The 21,030-nt window shown below is 38.3% G+C and overlaps 1 protein-coding gene across 1 annotated transcript in view; it reads right to left on the bottom strand.

Annotated features, from left to right (window-relative positions):
* LOC311137100 (transmembrane protein 45A-like) overlaps positions 1 to 8,703 on the bottom strand; it is a 59,129-nt gene extending 50,426 nt beyond the window's left edge. The window contains exon 1 of the mRNA XM_084171433.1: positions 8,478 to 8,703. The gene's annotated coding sequence lies outside the window, so the exon portion shown is untranslated. The remainder of the gene's footprint in view (positions 1 to 8,477) is intronic.
* Between the last annotated feature and the right edge of the window lie 12,327 nt (positions 8,704 to 21,030).

Below are 21,030 nucleotides of genomic sequence, written 5' to 3'. Positions count from 1 at the left end.
TGTGATATTTGTTCCTGTTGGAGCCTGTGATATCTGGTCCTGTTGGAGCCTGTGATATCTGTTCCTGTTGGACCCTGTGATATCTGTTCCTGTTGGACCCTGTGATATCTGTTCCTGTTGGAGCCTGTGATATCTGTTCCTGTTGGAGCCTGTGATATCTGTTCCTGTTGGAGCCTGTGATATCTGTTCCCGTTGGACCCTGTGATATCTGTTCCTGTTGGAGCCAGTGATATCTGTTCCTGTTGGAGCCTGTGATATCTGTTCCTGTTGGAGCCTGTGATATCTGTTCCTGTTAGTCTGTGATATCTGTTCCTGTTGGAGCCTGTGATATCTGTTCCTGTTGGAGCCTGTGATATCTGTTCCTGTTGGAGCCTGTGATATCTGTTCCTGTTGGAGCCTGTGATATCTGTTCCTGTTGGAGCTAGTGATATCTGTTCCTGTTGGAGCCTGTGATATCTGTTCCTGTTGGAGCCTGTGATATCTGTTCCTGTTGGAGCCTGTGATATCTGTTCCTGTTGGAGCTAGTGATATCTGTTCCTGTTGGAGCCTGTGATATCTGTTCCTGTTGGAGCCTGTGATATCTGTTCCTGTTGGAGCCTGTGATATCTGTTCCTGTTGGAGCCTGTGATATCTGTTCCTATTGGAGCCTGTGATATCTGTTCCTGTTGGTCCAAAAAGGTAACTTTATAAACAAGCTAGTGAAAAGGAGAGAGCCAAGATCCAGTGCCACTCAGGGGAATGGAAACAATAATATGACTGCATACATATACAGAGGCTGCAGACAGCGGGCTGTGTCACTCCAACTATAAGAATCAATCCATCCTTGACCGGCAAATTCATTCCAACAGACTTTCAATGTCCTTATTAGTCCTTAAATCCTTCCATAAAGTGTAAGGGTTGGGGTGAGGTGTGACCCAGGTGCGGTGCAGGATAGACAGTAGGCAAGGATGGTGAAACAAGGATCTTTACTGGTGGTCCAAAGACCAGGATACAAAACAACAGACTATACACGAAAACAAATGAGGAGCACATAGGTCTCCAAAAAACAGGCTGACAGCAAACAATACGAAATACTAACTCTGACTGGAAAAACACAATGACACAGGGAGAACACTTCTCGAGTACCTGTAACTCCGTCACGTGATCCGACACTGATACGTACTGCTTGACATCAAGGAACTAGCAGAGAAAACTGAGCAAGGGAACACAGGGAAGTGAGGGCATAAATACACAGGTGAATCAGATAGCCACAGGTGACACCAATAGGCAGATAATTAGTCCCGACTGTGAGTGAGGAGGTGCCAATGGTTGTCGGAGGATGACACCTAGTGCGTCGCTCCGGAACTGCGACCCACTCCTGTAACAATAAAGTGTATATCATCAAACTTAAAAAGCTGCCTTTGATTTATCCTAAGAAAAGAAAAGTGTAAAAACAACATACAATTGTTCCAAAAGTTACACCGCACACAAGCCAAAGATCACCATGCGCAATGCCAAGCGTTGACTGGAGTGGGGTAAAGCTTGCCACCATTGGACCCTGTGACACAAGCCTACCAGACGAGCTAAATCACTTCTGTCCTCGCTTCGAGGCAAGCAACACTGAAGCATGCATGAGAGCCTCAGCTGTTCCGGATGACTATGTGATCACGCTCTTTGTAGCCGTTGTGAGTAAGACCTTTAAACAGGTCAACATTCACAAGGCCGCAGGGCCAGACGGATTACCAGGACGTGTACTCCGAGCATGCGCTGACCAACTGGCAAGTGTCTTCACTGACATTTTCAACATGTCCCTGACTGTGTCTGTAATACCAACATGTTTCAAGCAGACCACCATAGTCCTTGTTCCCAAGAACACTAAGATAACCTGCCTAAATGACTACCAACCCGTAGCACTCACGTCTGTAGCCATGAAGTGCTTTGAAAGGCTGGTCATGGCTCACATCAACAACATTATCCCAGAAACCCTAGACCCACTCCAATTTGCATAGCGCCCCAACAGATCCACAGATGATGCAATCTCTATTGCACTCCACACTGCCCTTTCCCACCTGGACAAGAGGAACACCTATGTGAGAATGCTATTCATTGACTCCAGCTCAGCGTTCAACACCATAGTGCCCTCAAAGCTCATCACTAAGCTAAGGACCCTGCACCTCCCTCTGCAACTGGATCCTGGACTTCCTGACGGGCCGCCCCCAGGTGGTAAGGGTAGGTAACAACACATCTGCCAACCTCTCCCTCAACATGCTCAAGGCAAAGGAGATGATTGTGGACTACAAGGGAAAAAAGAGGACTGAGCACGCCCCCATTCTCATCGCCGGGGCTGTAGTGGAGCAGGTTGAGAGCTTCAACTTCCTTGGTGTCCACATCACCAACAAACTGTCATGGTCCTAACACACCAAGACAGTTGTGAAGAGGGCACGACAAAGCTTATTCCCCCTCAGGAGACTGAAAAGATTTGGCATGGGTCCTCAGATCCTCAAAAGGATCTACAGCTGCACCATCGAGAGCATCCTGACTGGTTGCATCACCGCCTGGTATGGCAACTGCTCGGCCTCCGACCGCAAGGCGCTACAGAGGGTAGTGCGTACGGCCCAGTACATCACTGGGGCCAAGCTTCCTGAAATCCAGGACCTCTATACCAGGCGGTGTCAGAGGAAGGCCCTAAAAATTGTCAAAGACTCCAGCCACCCTAGTCATAGAATGTTCCCTCTGCAGCTCACAGCAAGCGGTACCGGAGCGCCAAGTCTAGGTCCAAAAGGCTTCTTAACAGCTTCTACCCCCAAGCCATAAGACTCCTGAACAGCTAATCATGGCTACCCGGACAATTTGCATTGCACCATTAAAACCCAACCGGATACTGTTTCTATTGAGTTCTGTCGGTTTAAAACCCAACCGGGAACTGTTTCTATTGAGTTCTGTCGGTTTAAAACCCAACCGGGATACTGTTTCTTTTGAGTTCTGTTGGTTTAAAACCCAACCAGGGAACTGTTTCTATTGAGTTATGTTGGTTTAAAACCCAACCGGGATACTGTTTCTATTGAGTTCTGTTGGTTTAAAACCCAACCGGGATGCTGTTTCTATTGAGTTCTGTTGGTTTAAAACCCAACCGGGAAGCTGTTTCTATTGAGTTCTGTTGGTTTAAAACCCAACCGGGATACTGTTTCTATTGAGTTCTGTTGGTTTAAAACCCAACCGGGATACTGTTTCTATTGAGTTCTGTCGGTTTAAAACCCAACCGGGATGCTGTTTCTATTGAGTTCTGTTGGTTTAAAACCCAACTGGGATACTGTTTCTATTGAGTTCTGTTCTTTGAGGTAGGTATATAGTGTTTTGCCACAAAACATGATTATTTGTCTCTCTAAAATAAAGTTAGATTGCAATATATTTCAAACAAAATCATGTTTTTTCACTAGCCCATGTCATGGTAAGATTAATCCTGTCAGTCTTTTCACTAGCCCATGTCATGGTAAGATTAATCCTGTCAGTCTATTCACTAGCCCATGTCATGGTAAGATTAATCCTGTCAGTCTTTTCACTGGCCCATGTCATGGTAAGATTAATCCTGTCAGTCTATTCACTGGCCCATGTCATGGTAAGATTAATCCTGTCAGTCTTTTCACTAGCCCATGTCATGGTAAGATTAATCCTGTCAGTCTTTTCACTAGCCCATGTCATGGTAAAATTAATCCTGTCAGTCTATTCACTGGCCCATGTCATGGTAAGATTAATCCTGTCAGTCTATTCACTAGCCCATGTCATGGTAAGATTAATCCTGTCAGTCTTTTCACTAGCCCATGTCATGGTAAGATTAATCCTGTCAGTCTTTTCACTGGCCCATGTCATGGTAAGATTAATCCTGTCAGTCTTTTCACTGGCCCATGTCATGGTAAGATTAATCCTGTCAGTCTATTCACTGGCCCATGTCATGGTAAGATTAATCCTGTCAGTCTATTCACTAGCCCATGTCATGGTAAGATTAATCCTGTCAGTCTTTTCACTAGCCCATGTCATGGTAAGATTAATCCTGTCAGTCTATTCACTAGCCCATGTCATGGTAAGATTAATCCTGTCAGTCTTTTCACTAGCCCATGTCATGGTAAGATTAATCATGTCTCTTTTCACTAGCCCATGTCATGGTAAGATTAATCCTGTCAGTCTATTCACTAGCCCATGTCATGGTAAGATTAATCCTGTCAGTCTTTTCACTGGCCCATGTCATGGTAAGATTAATCATGTCAGTCTTTTCACTAGCCCATGTCATGGTAAGATTAATCATGTCTCTTTTCACTAGCCCATGTCATGGTAAGATTAATCCTGTCAGTCTATTCACTAGCCCATGTCATGGTAAGATTAATCATGTCTCTTTTCACTAGCCCATGTCATGCTAAGATGAAATAATACTAGCTCTATCTCTTTCACAATATGTTTTTTTAATTTATGTAAACTTACCATCATTTCTTAAAATTTATATATATGAAGTTTTGAAATGAAACTCTTCACTTGTTGCTGGCAGACTGTCACATTTACATCTCAATAGACTACAGCACAATGTCTGTCCACCATTATCCGTGTTGTTCCTCCCCTGTTCAGATGATTCCCTGTAGTCTGTCTGGTGCTTGGTACCATCGTCATTCAGCTCTGCTGTCGCGACGTTTTCCAGCCTTCAAACATCCATCATTGCTCTCTGCTAAATATAGTCCTATTGTAACAATATCATAAACATGAGCATGGTTTTATAGATCGACTGTCAGGATGACATGACATGGTGAGGGATAAGGATTTATGAACCTGTTGAATTATTACCTGACTCGCCCTTTGGCTCGCGCAGCAGCTTTGTTTGGTTTGTTTTGAATATGTTTTCAATACATTCAGACAGGCTTCGCTCCAAACACGTCAGAATATGAACTGAGCGTCTGTGAGGCACAGCTGTGTTCTCACTGATCCTCTCCTAATCATCCTCTAACACACCATCTCCATGGTGACGATGAGCCCAATCACTCCTCCACACCACTTTAGTGTAGTGCCTGTGATTTGTTGGCAAGGTACAGTGAGGAAAAAAAGTATTTGATCCCCTGCTGATTTTGTACGTTTGCCCACTGACAAAGAAATGATCAGGCTATAATTTTAAAGGTAGGTTTATTTGAACAGTGAGAGACAGAATAACAACAAAAAAATCCAGAAAAACGCATGTCAAAAATGTTATAAATTGATTTGCATTTTAATGAGGGAAATAAGTATTTGACCCCTCTGCAAAACATGACTTAGTACTTGGTGGCAAAACCCTTGTTGGCAATCACAGAGGTCAGACGTTTCTTGTAGTTGGCCACCAGGTTTGCACACATCTCAGGAGGGATTTTGTTCCACTCCTCTTTGCAGATCTTCTCCAAGTCATTAAGGTTTCGAGGCTGACGTTTGGCAACTCGAACCTTCAGCTCCCTCCACAGATTTTCTATGGGATTAAGGTCTGAAGGCTGGCTAGGCCATTCCAGGTCCTTACTGTGCTTCTTCTTGAGCCACTCCTTTGTTGCCTTGGCCGTGTGTTTTGGGTCATTGTCATGCTGGAATACCCATCCACGACCCATTTTCAATGCCCTGGCTGAGGGAAGGAGGTTCTCACCCAAGATTTGACGGTACATGGCCCCGTCCATCGTCCCTTTGATGCGGTGAAGTTGTCCTGTCCCCTTAGCAGAAAAACACCCCCAAAGCATAATGTTTCCACCTCCATGTTTGACGGTGGGGATGGTGTTCTTGGGGTCATAGGCAGCATTCCTCCTCCTCCAAACACGGCGAGTTGAGTTGATGCCAAAGAGCTCGATTTTGGTCTCATCTGACCACAACACTTTCACCCAGTTCTCCTCTGAATCATTCAGATGTTCATTGGCAAACTTCAGACGGCCCTGTATATGTGCTTTCTTGAGCAGGGGGACCTTGCGGGCGCTGCAGGATTTCAGTCCTTCACAGCGTAGTGTGTTACCAATTGTTTTCTTGATGACTATGGTCCCAGCTGCCTTGAGATCATTGACAAGATCCTCCTGTGTAGTTCTGGGCTGATTCCTCACCGTTCTCATGATCATTGCAACTCCACAAGGTGAGATCTTGCATGGAGCCCCAGGCCGAGGGAGATTGACAGTTCTTTTGTGTTTCTTCAATTTGCGAATAATCGCACCAACTGTTGTCACCTTCTCAACAAGCTGCTTGGCGATGGTCTTGTAGCCTATTCCAGCCTTGTGTAGGTCTACAATCTTGTCCCTGACATCCTTGGAGAGCTATTTGGTCTTGGCCATGGTGGAGAGTTTGGAATCTGATTGATTGATTGCTTCTGTGGACAGGTGTCTTTTATACAGGTAACAAGCTGAGATTAGGAGCACTCCCTTTAAGAGTGTGCTCCTAATCTCAGCTCGTTACCTGTATAAAAGACACCTGGGAGCCAGAAATCTTTCTGATTGAGAGGGGGTCAAATACTTATTTCCCTCATTAAAATGCAAATACATTTATAACATTTTTGACATGCGTTTTTCTGGATTTTTTTGTCTGTCTCTCACTGTTCAAATAAACCTACCATTCAAATTATAGACTGATCATTTCTTTGTCAGTGGGCAAACGTACAAAATCAGTAGGGGATCAAATACTTTTTTCCCCTCACTGTATATGGTGTTTGTGTCACACCCACACAACAACAACAGGATGCTCATTCTGACAAGGGATATACCTACAGTATATCATTAGGATAATGAACTCGTAAACTGGGTTAGATGAAATAACCTCAGGACCATACCAGAATCCTGAACTAGACTGATATAACATCACCTATGATTTATGTGATGATTGGTTGGTTGATTGATTGACCTACCAGTAGGTTAGAGAGAGAGATCCCCACCAATAGAGCCTGTACCAGAGTCTGTCTGCCAGGCTGCTGGGCATCAAGGATGATCCACTATACACTGATGTTACTGACAGCAGGAGGTCCAATAATGAGTTCTAGTGTCATATTGTGTGGTAGTAACCTAAATACCATTCATATTGTGTGGTAGTAACCTACAGTGCATTCGGAAAGTATTCAGACCCCTTGACTTTTTCCACATTTTCAGGGTAAACCTCTGCTTTCATAAAGCATATCATTTTACTAGTCAGGGTAAACGTCATCATTGACCACGTTTACATGCACACCAATATCCCATTTACAATAGTATTGGGATATTGGTGTATTCTGTAGTATGCTGTTTTTCAGTTTACACATATAAACATAATATCTGTTAAAAGCTTCTATCCCGGTTATGAGAAACCCTGAAAAGATACCTGAGATATGCTGATTTTAGACAGGATACTGTGGCATGTCAACATCTTATCCCCTTTACTGTCTGCGCAGGCTCAGTTTCGGATATCATGTTGTGTGATGAAGTTTTCATCTGATTGTCAAACAAATCACTTCAAATAGTAGGCTACCTGCACAGTTCGATCCACCATAATAATTCCATAATAATGTATTTTGATGATACTCCATGCTGGACCGTATAGTCTACTGGATCCTTTCACCTCTAATTTAGACAAGTTTCTGTTTATAATTTCGGACATTTGGTAGGCCATTTGTTTGTCAACTATATAGTTAGATACATGCAGCTTCTCTTCTGTCATAAATTGTTGCCCTATGAGACTAAATAAAGTATAGTGCTCACCAGAATAATGTCTTACATCGATAGAATTAATGCATCAGTAATCTAGTTAAGACCGGTAAAATTGTCTGTTTCGTTTAGGGACCCGGTAGAAAACGCAATAACTCCAAAACAGTGGAAAGATAGGTCCTGTTCAAAATGTCAGTTTGACTGGTTTTAAGGAATTGAAAAGCTGAAAAAACGATGAAACACCTTTCTGATAGGCCAGTTGGTCTTCGGTGCATATTTGATTTGGTTGAAATACTGTCGGCTTGCATAACAGCGTCAAAAACAACACATTACAGCTCATTCGCATTTTCTCAAGAGATGCTGAAAGAATTAAATATGTCTCTACTCCTGTTCCCGAGACAAAATAACATTTGTTCTATAATTTTACTGCAAGAAATGCAGAATTCTGCAGGGAGTTAATATTATATTACGCTACATTTGAGAGGTTATAGTCCTACTGTCAGTGTCCATATTTCAAGTTACTGTTCCATTTAACAGATGTGAACTTAAATTAGGAATATTCTGTTTATTCATGGCTACAGGGATACTCTTGAGCAGGATACCAAAGGTCAATGTAAACAGTTTATCCCGAATAAGACCTTAAGCAGGATATGAGCTACTATCCAGAATACTGTGCGCATGTAAACGTGGTCATTGCTAGAGGGTACATGGTGGTTTAGCACATCATTGTATACACCAAAGATGTATTGAGAATAAACTAAAAGTATAACTGTCGATGTACTACTATAATATAGCCTGTAGACATCTGTTTCTGAAATGTCATTTAAGAAAGTGACGTCACTGATCTTGTCTTACCGTAGTTAGATTGTTTCCACACAAAAAAAATCCGTGCGCCAAAGTTCCTAAGTGTTCCGTATGTCGAAACATTCACATTTTATTCAAATCCAATGAATACAGTTTAAACATCTTCCAAAAAGAAAAATATCCTACATACAGTATCATCCAAAAAGGTAGGTAGGTTATTATTATACCAGCCGTCCCATCTTCCAACTGGGTACTTTCACAACCACTTTTTCAGATCGTAAAATATTTTTTTGCTTTTTTGGGAAACATCCCCAACTGTATACCATTGGCTGAGCATTGTAAAACTACGTCACTCTTACTGACATTGATTGGTTGAACACCTTGTCAGTCTGCACTGAGCGAGAATCCACGTGTGCACTTTTACCCCGCCTGCTTGGAGTCCCTCTCTGGCCAGACAGACAGAATCCGCTACTTGTTGAGTGAGTCAATTGATGGACGTTTGAAGTGCGCCATGCATATTCTATTCACAATGATACAGTAGCCTACTAGGATATATATTTTTTAATCCAGTTTTTATTTGGCTTAATGGTGTATTCAAATATTATATTCCTTACATTTTCCATTCTTTTTAAAATTAATTAATTCATTACTTTGTGACAGATTCTCCCCACGTTATGGAACCTGTTGATTTTAGACTAGGGTGTGGAAATGAACAGAAAGGGTTAATATAAAATCTAACTTTAGGTCCCATGAAGAAAGTTGTGTCTGCGCATCGCCCTGGATGCGGTTAGGAGACGAACACGGCCAGGCGGGACACAAGAGTTCTCTGAAGGCTACGTGCAGAAAGTCACGCTGCGCTTACTCGTTTTTGCAATTATCTTTATACCATATTTTTTTATATGACAGGAGAAAAAACGAACTATCTCAAATAACTCCTGACACACCGTCAATTAGCAGACGCTCTTATCCAGACTTACAGTTAGGGAGTACATACATTCATCATACTAGCCCCCAGTGGGAATCGAACCCACAACCCTGGCGTTGCAAACGCCATGCTCTACCAACTGAGCTACATCCCTGCTGGCCATTACCTCCCTTACCCTGGGCCAATTGTGTGCCACAGAGCCTGGATTCGAACCAGGATCTCTAGTGGCACAGCTAGCACCACGATGCAGTGCCTTAGAGCACTGCGCCACTCGGGAGTATAGAACATGCAGTTAAAAAGGTAATATTCATTGGAAACAATACAAACTTGTCAAAAACAATATTAACATGCTCACCTATCATAATGTTGCCTAGGTTACTTTAATGATAGAAAACTCTGTCATAATGTAAAGCTTTTTACAATAACAAATCACTTAATATAATTTTGCATTATGTACAATATAATGTTTGACAGCTGGTTAAATTCAGAGAAGAATGCAGGTGAATAGAAGAATAAAGGAACAGAAGGATGAGGGGAGTGAGAGAGGAATGGAGGGAAGGGTACAGGTATGTGGCTCTGGAGTTTAGTTTACTAAATGATCTAGAGATACTTATTCAAAAGGAGCACAGCAGCAGCTCTGTACAGATCTGAATAGACTAGCAGAACATAGTGATATACAGTATGGAATTCTAGAACTCTAAATGGACTAGTAGAACATAGTGATATACAGTATGGAATTCTAGAACTCTAAATGGACTAGTAGAACATAGTGATATACAGTATGGAATTCTAGAACTCTAAATGGACTAGTAGAACATAGTGATATACAGTATGGAATTCTAGAACTCTAAATGGACTAGTAGAACATAGTGATATACAGTATGGAATTCTAGAACTCTAAATGGACTAGCAGAACATAGTGATATACAGTATGGAATTCTAGAACTCTAAATGGACTAGTAGAACATAGTGATATACAGTATGGAATTCTAGAACTCTAAATGGACTAGCAGAACATAGTGATATACAGTATGGAATTCTAGAACTCTAAATGGACTAGCAGAACATAGTGATATACAGTATGGAATTCTAGAACTCTAAATGGACTAGTAGAACATAGTGATATACAGTATGGAATTCTAGAACTCTAAATGGACTAGTAGAACATAGTGATATACAGTATGGAATTCTAGAACTCTAAATGGACTAGTAGAACATAGTGATATACAGTATGGAATTCTAGAACTCTAAATGGACTAGTAGAACATAGTGATATACAGTATGGAATTCTAGAACTCTAAATGGACTAGTAGAACATAGTGATATACAGTATGGAATTCTAGAACTCTAAATGGACTAGTAGAACATAGTGATATACAGTATGGAATTCTAGAACTCTAAATGGACTAGTAGAACATAGTGACTTTAACTCTACCCACATGTACATATTACCTCAACTACCTCAACTAGCCGGTGCCCCCGCACATTGACTCTGCAACGGTACCCCCCCTGTATATATAGCCTCCCTACTGTCACTTTATTTTACTTCTGCTCTTTTTTTCTCAACACTTTTTTTGTTGTTGTTTTATTCTTACTTTTTTTGTTTAAAATAAATGCACTGTTGGTTAAGGGCTGTAAGTAAGCATTTCACTGTAATGTCTGCACCTGTTGTATTCGGCGCATGTGACCAATAAAATTTGATTTGATTTGATTTGATATACAGTATGGAATTCTAGAACTCTAAATGGACTAGTAGAACATAGTGATATACAGTATGGAATTCTAGAACTCTAAATGGACTAGTAGAACATAGTGATATACAGTATGGAATTCTAGAACTCTAAATGGACTAGCAGAACATAGTGATATACAGTATGGAATTCTAGAACTCTAAATGGACTAGTAGAACATAGTGATATACAGTATGGAATTCTAGAACTCTAAATGGACTAGTAGAACATAGTGATATACAGTATGGAATTCTAGAACTCTAAATGGACTAGTAGAACATAGTGATATACAGTATGGAATTCTAGAACTCTAAATGGACTAGCAGAACATAGTGATATACAGTATGGAATTCTAGAACTCTAAATGGACTAGTAGAACATAGTGATATACAGTATGGAATTCTAGAACTCTAAATGGACTAGTAGAACATAGTGATATACAGTATGGAATTCTAGAACTCTAAATGGACTAGCAGAACATAGTGATATACAGTATGGAATTCTAGAACTCTAAATGGACTAGTAGAACATAGTGATATACAGTATGGAATTCTAGAACTCTAAATGGACTAGTAGAACATAGTGATATACAGTATGGAATTCTAGAACTCTAAATGGACTATTAGAACATAGTGATATACAGTATGGAATTCTAGAACTCTAAATGGACTAGTAGAACATAGTGATATACAGTATGGAATTCTAGAACTCTAAATGGACTAGCAGAACATAGTGATATACAGTATGGAATTCTAGAACTCTAAATGGACTAGTAGAACATAGTGATATACAGTATGGAATTCTAGAACTCTAAATGGACTAGTAGAACATAGTGATATACAGTATGGAATTCTAGAACTCTAAATGGACTAGTAGAACATAGTGATATACAGTATGGAATTCTAGAACTCTAAATGGACTAGTAGAACATAGTGATATACAGTATGGAATTCTAGAACTCTAAATGGACTAGTAGAACATAGTGACTTTAACTCTACCCACATGTACATATTACCTCAACTACCTCAACTAGCCGGTGCCCCCGCACATTGACTCTGCAACGGTACCCCCCCTGTATATATAGCCTCCCTACTGTCACTTTATTTTACTTCTGCTCTTTTTTTCTCAACACTTTTTTTGTTGTTGTTTTATTCTTACTTTTTTTGTTTAAAATAAATGCACTGTTGGTTAAGGGCTGTAAGTAAGCATTTCACTGTAATGTCTGCACCTGTTGTATTCGGCGCATGTGACCAATAAAATTTGATTTGATTTGATTTGATATACAGTATGGAATTCTAGAACTCTAAATGGACTAGTAGAACATAGTGATATACAGTATGGAATTCTAGAACTCTAAATGGACTAGTAGAACATAGTGATATACAGTATGGAATTCTAGAACTCTAAATGGACTAGCAGAACATAGTGATATACAGTATGGAATTCTAGAACTCTAAATGGACTAGTAGAACATAGTGATATACAGTATGGAATTCTAGAACTCTAAATGGACTAGTAGAACATAGTGATATACAGTATGGAATTCTAGAACTCTAAATGGACTAGTAGAACATAGTGATATACAGTATGGAATTCTAGAACTCTAAATGGACTAGCAGAACATAGTGATATACAGTATGGAATTCTAGAACTCTAAATGGACTAGTAGAACATAGTGATATACAGTATGGAATTCTAGAACTCTAAATGGACTAGTAGAACATAGTGATATACAGTATGGAATTCTAGAACTCTAAATGGACTAGTAGAACATAGTGATATACAGTATGGAATTCTAGAACTCTAAATGGACTAGCAGAACATAGTGATATACAGTATGGAATTCTAGAACTCTAAATGGACTAGTAGAACATAGTGATATACAGTATGGAATTCTAGAACTCTAAATGGACTAGCAGAACATAGTGATATACAGTATGGAATTCTAGAACTCTAAATGGACTAGTAGAACATAGTGATATACAGTATGGAATTCTAGAACTCTAAATGGACTAGTAGAACATAGTGATATACAGTATGGAATTCTAGAACTCTAAATGGACTATTAGAACATAGTGATATACAGTATGGAATTCTAGAACTCTAAATGGACTAGTAGAACATAGTGATATACAGTATGGAATTCTAGAACTCTAAATGGACTAGTAGAACATAGTGATATACAGTATGGAATTCTAGAACTCTAAATGGACTAGTAGAACATAGTGATATACAGTATGGAATTCTAGAACTCTAAATGGACTAGTAGAACATAGTGATATACAGTATGGAATTCTAGAACTCTAAATGGACTAGTAGAACATAGTGATATACAGTATGGAATTCTAGAACTCTAAATGGACTAGTAGAACATAGTGATATACAATATGGAATTCTAGAACTCTAAATGGACTAGTAGAACATAGTGATATACAGTATGGAATTCTAGAACTCTAAATGGACTAGTAGAACATAGTGATATACAGTATGGAATTCTAGAACTCTAAATGGACTAGTAGAACATAGTGATATACAGTATGGAATTCTAGAACTCTAAATGGACTAGCAGAACATAGTGATATACAGTATGGAATTCTAGAACTCTAAATGGACTAGTAGAACATAGTGATATACAGTATGGAATTCTAGAACTCTAAATGGACTAGTAGAACATAGTGATATACAGTATGGAATTCTAGAACTCTAAATGGACTAGTAGAACATAGTGATATACAGTATGGAATTCTAGAACTCTAAATGGACTAGCAGAACATAGTGATATACAGTATGGAATTCTAGAACTCTAAATGGACTAGTAGAACATAGTGATATACAGTATGGAATTCTAGAACTCTAAATGGACTAGTAGAACATAGTGATATACAGTATGGAATTCTAGAACTCTAAATGGACTAGTAGAACATAGTGATATACAGTATGGAATTCTAGAACTCTAAATGGACTAGCAGAACATAGTGATATACAGTATGGAATTCTAGAACTCTAAATGGACTAGTAGAACATAGTGATATACAGTATGGAATTCTAGAACTCTAAATGGACTAGTAGAACATAGTGATATACAGTATGGAATTCTAGAACTCTAAATGGACTAGTAGAACATAGTGATATACAATATGGAATTCTAGAACTCTAAATGGACTAGTAGAACATAGTGATATACAGTATGGAATTCTAGAACTCTAAATGGACTAGTAGAACATAGTGATATACAGTATGGAATTCTAGAACTCTAAATGGACTAGTAGAACATAGTGATATACAGTATGGAATTCTAGAACTCTAAATGGACTAGCAGAACATAGTGATATACAGTATGGAATTCTAGAACTCTAAATGGACTAGTAGAACATAGTGATATACAGTATGGAATTCTAGAACTCTAAATGGACTAGTAGAACATAGTGATATACAGTATGGAATTCTAGAACTCTAAATGGACTAGTAGAACATAGTGATATACAGTATGGAATTCTAGAACTCTAAATGGACTAGCAGAACATAGTGATATACAGTATGGAATTCTAGAACTCTAAATGGACTAGTAGAACATAGTGATATACAGTATGGAATTCTAGAACTCTAAATGGACTAGTAGAACATAGTGATATACAGTATGGAATTCTAGAACTCTAAATGGACTAGTAGAACATAGTGATATACAGTATGGAATTCTAGAACTCTAAATGGACTAGCAGAACATAGTGATATACAGTATGGAATTCTAGAACTCTAAATGGACTAGTAGAACATAGTGATATACAGTATGGAATTCTAGAACTCTAAATGGACTAGCAGAACATAGTGATATACAGTATGGAATTCTAGAACTCTAAATGGACTAGTAGAACATAGTGATATACAGTATGGAATTCTAGAACTCTAAATGGACTAGTAGAACATAGTGATATACAGTATGGAATTCTAGAACTCTAAATGGACTATTAGAACATAGTGATATACAGTATGGAATTCTAGAACTCTAAATGGACTAGTAGAACATAGTGATATACAGTATGGAATTCTAGAACTCTAAATGGACTAGTAGAACATAGTGATATACAGTATGGAATTCTAGAACTCTAAATGGACTAGTAGAACATAGTGATATACAGTATGGAATTCTAGAACTCTAAATGGACTATTAGAACATAGTGATATACAGTATGGAATTCTAGAACTCTAAATGGACTAGTAGAACATAGTGATATACAGTATGGAATTCTAGAACTCTAAATGGACTAGTAGAACATAGTGATATACAGTATGGAATTCTAGAACTCTAAATGGACTAGTAGAACATAGTGATATACAGTATGGAATTCTAGAACTCTAAATGGACTAGCAGAACATATTGATATACAGTATGGAATTGTAGAACTCTAAATGGACTAGTAGAACATAGTGATATACAGTATGGAATTCTAGAACTCTAAATGGACTAGCAGAACATAGTGATATACAGTATGGAATTCTAGAACTCTAAATGGACTAGCAGAACATAGTGATATACAGTATGGAATTCTAGAACTCTAATTGGACTAGTAGAACATAGTGATATACAGTATGGAATTCTAGAACTCTAAATGGACTAGTAGAACATAGTGATATACAGTATGGAATTCTAGAACTCTAAATGGACTAGCAGAACATAGTGATATACAGTATGGAATTCTAGAACTCTAAATGGACTAGCAGAACATAGTGATATACAGTATGGAATTCTAGAACTCTAAATGGACTAGCAGAACATAGTGATATACAGTATGGAATTCTAGAACTCTAAATGGACTAGTAGAACATAGTGATATACAGTATGGAATTCTAGAACTCTAAATGGACTAGTAGAACATAGTGATATACAGTATGGAATTCTAGAACTCTAAATGGACTAGTAGAACATTTACATTTTAGTCATTTAGCAGACGCTCTTATCCAGAGCGACTTACAGTTAGTGAGTGCATACATTATTATGTTTTATAAAAAATAAAAAAAATCATACTGGCCCCCCGTGGGAATTGAACCCACAACCCTGGCAAACTACCAACTGAGCTACATCCCTGCCGGCCATTCCCTCCCCTACCCTGGACGACGCAGGGCCAATTATGCGCCACCCCATGGGTCTCCCGGTCGCGGCCGGCTACGACAGAGCCTGGATTCGAACCAGGATCTCTAGTGGCACAGCTAGCACTGCGATGCAGTGCCTTAGACCACTGCCCCACTCGGGAGAACATAGTGATATACAGTATGGAATTCTAGAACTCTAAATGGACTAGTAGAACATAGTGATATACAGTATGGAATTCTAGAACTCTAAATGGACTAGTAGAACATAGTGATATACAGTATGGAATTCTAGAACTCTAAATGGACTAGTAGAACATAGTGATATACAGTATGGAATTCTAGAACTCTAAATGGACTAGTAGAACATAGTGATATACAGTATGGAATTCTAGAACTCTAAATGGACTAGTAGAACATAGTGATATACAGTATGGAATTCTAGAACTCTAAATGGACTAGTAGAACATAGTGATATACAGTATGGAATTCTAGAACTCTAATTGGACTAGCAGAACATAGTGATATACAGTATGGAATTCTAGAACTCTAAATGGACTAGTAGAACATAGTGATATACAGTATGGAATTCTAGAACTCTAAATGGACTAGTAGAACATAGTGATATACAGTATGGAATTCTAGAACTCTAAATGGACTAGTAGAACATAGTGATATACAGTATGGAATTCTAGAACTCTAAATGGACTAGTAGAACATAGTGATATACAGTATGGAATTCTAGAACTCTAAATGGACTAGTAGAACATAGTGATATACAGTATGGAATTCTAGAACTCTAAATGGACTAGCAGAACATATTGATATACAGTATGGAATTGTAGAACTCTAAATGGACTAGTAGAACATAGTGATATACAGTATGGAATTCTAGAACTCTAAATGGACTAGCAGAACATAGTGATATACAGTATGGAATTCTAGAACTCTAAATGGACTAGCAGAACATAGTGATATACAGTATGGAATTCTAGAACTCTAATTGGACTAGTAGAACATAGTGATATACAGTATGGAATTCTAGAACTCTAAATGGACTAGTAGAACATAGTGATATACAGTATGGAATTCTAGAACTCTAAATGGACTAGCAGAACATAGTGATATACAGTATGGAATTCTAGAACTCTAAATGGACTAGCAGAACATAGTGATATACAGTATGGAATTCTAGAACTCTAAATGGACTAGCAGAACATAGTGATATACAGTATGGAATTCTAGAACTCTAAATGGACTAGTAGAACATAGTGATATACAGTATGGAATTCTAGAACTCTAAATGGACTAGTAGAACATAGTGATATACAGTATGGAATTCTAGAACTCTAAATGGACTAGTAGAACATTTACATTTTAGTCATTTAGCAGACGCTCTTATCCAGAGCGACTTACAGTTAGTGAGTGCATACATTATTATGTTTTATAAAAAATAAAAAAAATCATACTGGCCCCCCGTGGGAATTGAACCCACAACCCTGGCAAACTACCAACTGAGCTACATCCCTGCCGGCCATTCCCTCCCCTACCCTGGACGACGCAGGGCCAATTATGCGCCACCCCATGGGTCTCCCGGTCGCGGCCGGCTACGACAGAGCCTGGATTCGAACCAGGATCTCTAGTGGCACAGCTAGCACTGCGATGCAGTGCCTTAGACCACTGCCCCACTCGGGAGAACATAGTGATATACAGTATGGAATTCTAGAACTCTAAATGGACTAGTAGAACATAGTGATATACAGTATGGAATTCTAGAACTCTAAATGGACTAGTAGAACATAGTGATATACAGTATGGAATTCTAGAACTCTAAATGGACTAGTAGAACATAGTGATATACAGTATGGAATTCTAGAACTCTAAATGGACTAGTAGAACATAGTGATATACAGTATGGAATTCTAGAACTCTAAATGGACTAGTAGAACATAGTGATATACAGTATGGAATTCTAGAACTCTAATTGGACTAGCAGAACATAGTGATATACAGTATGGAATTCTAGAACTCTAAATGGACTAGTAGAACATAGTGATATACAGTATGGAATTCTAGAACTCTAAATGGACTAGTAGAACATAGTGATATACAGTATGGAATTCTAGAACTCTAAATGGACTAGTAGAACATAGTGATATACAGTATGGAATTCTAGAACTCTAAATGGACTAGTAGAACATAGTGATATACAGTATGGAATTCTAGAACTCTAAATGGACTAGTAGAACATAGTGATATACAGTATGGAATTCTAGAACTCTAAATGGACTAGTAGAACATAGTGATATACAGTATGGAATTCTAGAACTCTAAATGGACTAGTAGAACATAGTGATATACAGTATGGAATTCTAGAACTCTAAATGGACTAGTAGAACATAGTGATATACAGTATGGAATTCTAGAACTCTAAATGGACTAGTAGAACATAGTGATATACAGTATGGAATTCTAGAACTCTAAATGGACTAGTAGAACATAGTGATATACAGTATGGAATTCTAGAACTCTAAATGGACTAGTAGAACATAGTGATATACAGTATGGAATTCTAGAACTCTAAATGGACTAGTAGAACATAGTGATATACAGTATGGAATTCTAGAACTCTAAATGGACTAGTAGAACATAGTGATATACAGTATGGAATTCTAGAACTCTAAATGGACTAGTAGAACATAGTGATATACAGTATGGAATTCTAGAACTCTAAATGGACTAGTAGAACATAGTGATATACAGTATGGAATTCTAGAACTCTAAATGGACTAGTAGAACATAGTGATATACAGTATGGAATTCTAGAACTCTAAATGGACTAGTAGAACATAGTGATATACAGTATGGAATTCTAGAACTCTAAATGGACTAGTAGAACATAGTGATATACAGTATGGAATTCTAGAACTCTAAATGGACTAGTAGAACATAGTGATATACAGTATGGAATTCTAGAACTCTAAATGGACTAGTAGAACATAGTGATATACAGTATGGAATTCTAGAACTCTAAATGGACTAGTAGAACATAGTGATATACAGTATGGAATTCTAGAACTCTAAATGGACTAGTAGAACATAGTGATATACAGTATGGAATTCTAGAACTCTAAATGGACTAGTAGAACATAGTGATATACAGTATGGAATTCTAGAACTCTAAATGGACTAGTAGAACATAGTGATATACAGTATGGAATTCTAGAACTCTAAATGGACTAGTAGAACATAGTGATATACAGTATGGAATTCTAGAACTCTAAATGGACTAGTAGAACATAGTGATATACAGTATGGAATTCTAGAACTCTAAATGGACTAGTAGAACATAGTGATATACAGTATGGAATTCTAGAACTCTAAATGGACTAGTAGAACATAGTGATATACAGTATGGAATTCTAGAACTCTAAATGGACTAGTAGAACATAGTGATATACAGTATGGAATTCTAGAACTCTAAATGGACTAGTAGAACATAGTGATATACAGTATGGAATTCTAGAACTCTAAATGGACTAGTAGAACATAGTGATATACAGTATGGAATTCTAGAACTCTAAATGGACTAGTAGAACATAGTGATATACAGTATGGAATTCTAGAACTCTAAATGGACTAGTAGAACATAGTGATATACAGTATGGAATTCTAGAACTCTAAATGGACTAGTAGAACATAGTGATATACAGTATGGAATTCTAGAACTCTAAATGGACTAGTAGAACATAGTGATATACAGTATGGAATTCTAGAACTCTAAATGGACTAGTAGAACATAGTGATATACAGTATGGAATTCTAGAACTCTAAATGGACTAGTAGAACATAGTGATATACAGTATGGAATTCTAGAACTCTAAATGGACTAGTAGAACATAGTGATATACAGTATGGAATTCTAGAACTCTAAATGGACTAGTAGAACATAGTGATATACAGTATGGAATTCTAGAACTCTAAATGGACTAGTAGAACATAGTGATATACAGTATGGAATTCTAGAACTCTAAATGGACTAGTAGAACATAGTGATATACAGTATGGAATTCTAGAACTCTAAATGGACTAGTAGAACATAGTGATATACAGTATGGAATTCTAGAACTCTAAATGGACTAGTAGAACATAGTGATATACAGTATGGAATTCTAGAACTCTAAATGGACTATTAGAACATAGTGATATACAGTATGGAATTCTAGAACTCTAAATGGACTAGTAGAACATAGTGATATACAGTATGGAATTCTAGAACTCTAAATGGACTAGTAGAACATAGTGATATACAGTATGGAATTCTAGAACTCTAAATGGACTAGTAGAACATAGTGATATACAGTATGGAATTCTAGAACTCTAAATGGACTATTAGAACATAGTGATATACAGTATGGAATTCTAGAACTCTAAATGGACTAGTAGAACATAGTGATATACAGTATGGAATTCTAGAACTCTAATTGGACTAGTAGAACATAGAGGTATGTCATTCTATGTAGGCTAATGAAGGTCTCTGTCAGATCAGCCCTGAGTGTTCCGCAGTGCCACTCGTCTTTACACTGCAACATGCGCTGCAGTCCAGGAGGAAGTCTGTATCCATGTACAGCTGTCAAGATCCAGGAGGAAGTCTGTCTCCATGTACAGCTGTCAAGATCCAGGAGGAAGTCTGTCTCTATGTTCAGCTGTCAAGATCCAGGAGGAAGTCTGTCTCCATGTACAGCTGTCCAGAACCAGGAGGAGGTCTATCTCCACCCAGCTGTCCAGAACCAGGAGGAGGTCTATCTCCACCCAGCTGTCCAGAACCAGGAGGAGGTCTATCTCCACCCAGCTGTCCAGAACC

The sequence above is a fragment of the Coregonus lavaretus genome (assembly GCF_964263955.1).
Source record: "Coregonus lavaretus genome assembly, chromosome: 11".
In the NCBI taxonomy this organism is placed as follows: domain Eukaryota; kingdom Metazoa; phylum Chordata; class Actinopteri; order Salmoniformes; family Salmonidae; genus Coregonus; species Coregonus lavaretus.
The sequence above is the reverse complement of the archived record's forward strand: the minus strand, read 5'-3'. Positions and strand labels throughout refer to the sequence as shown.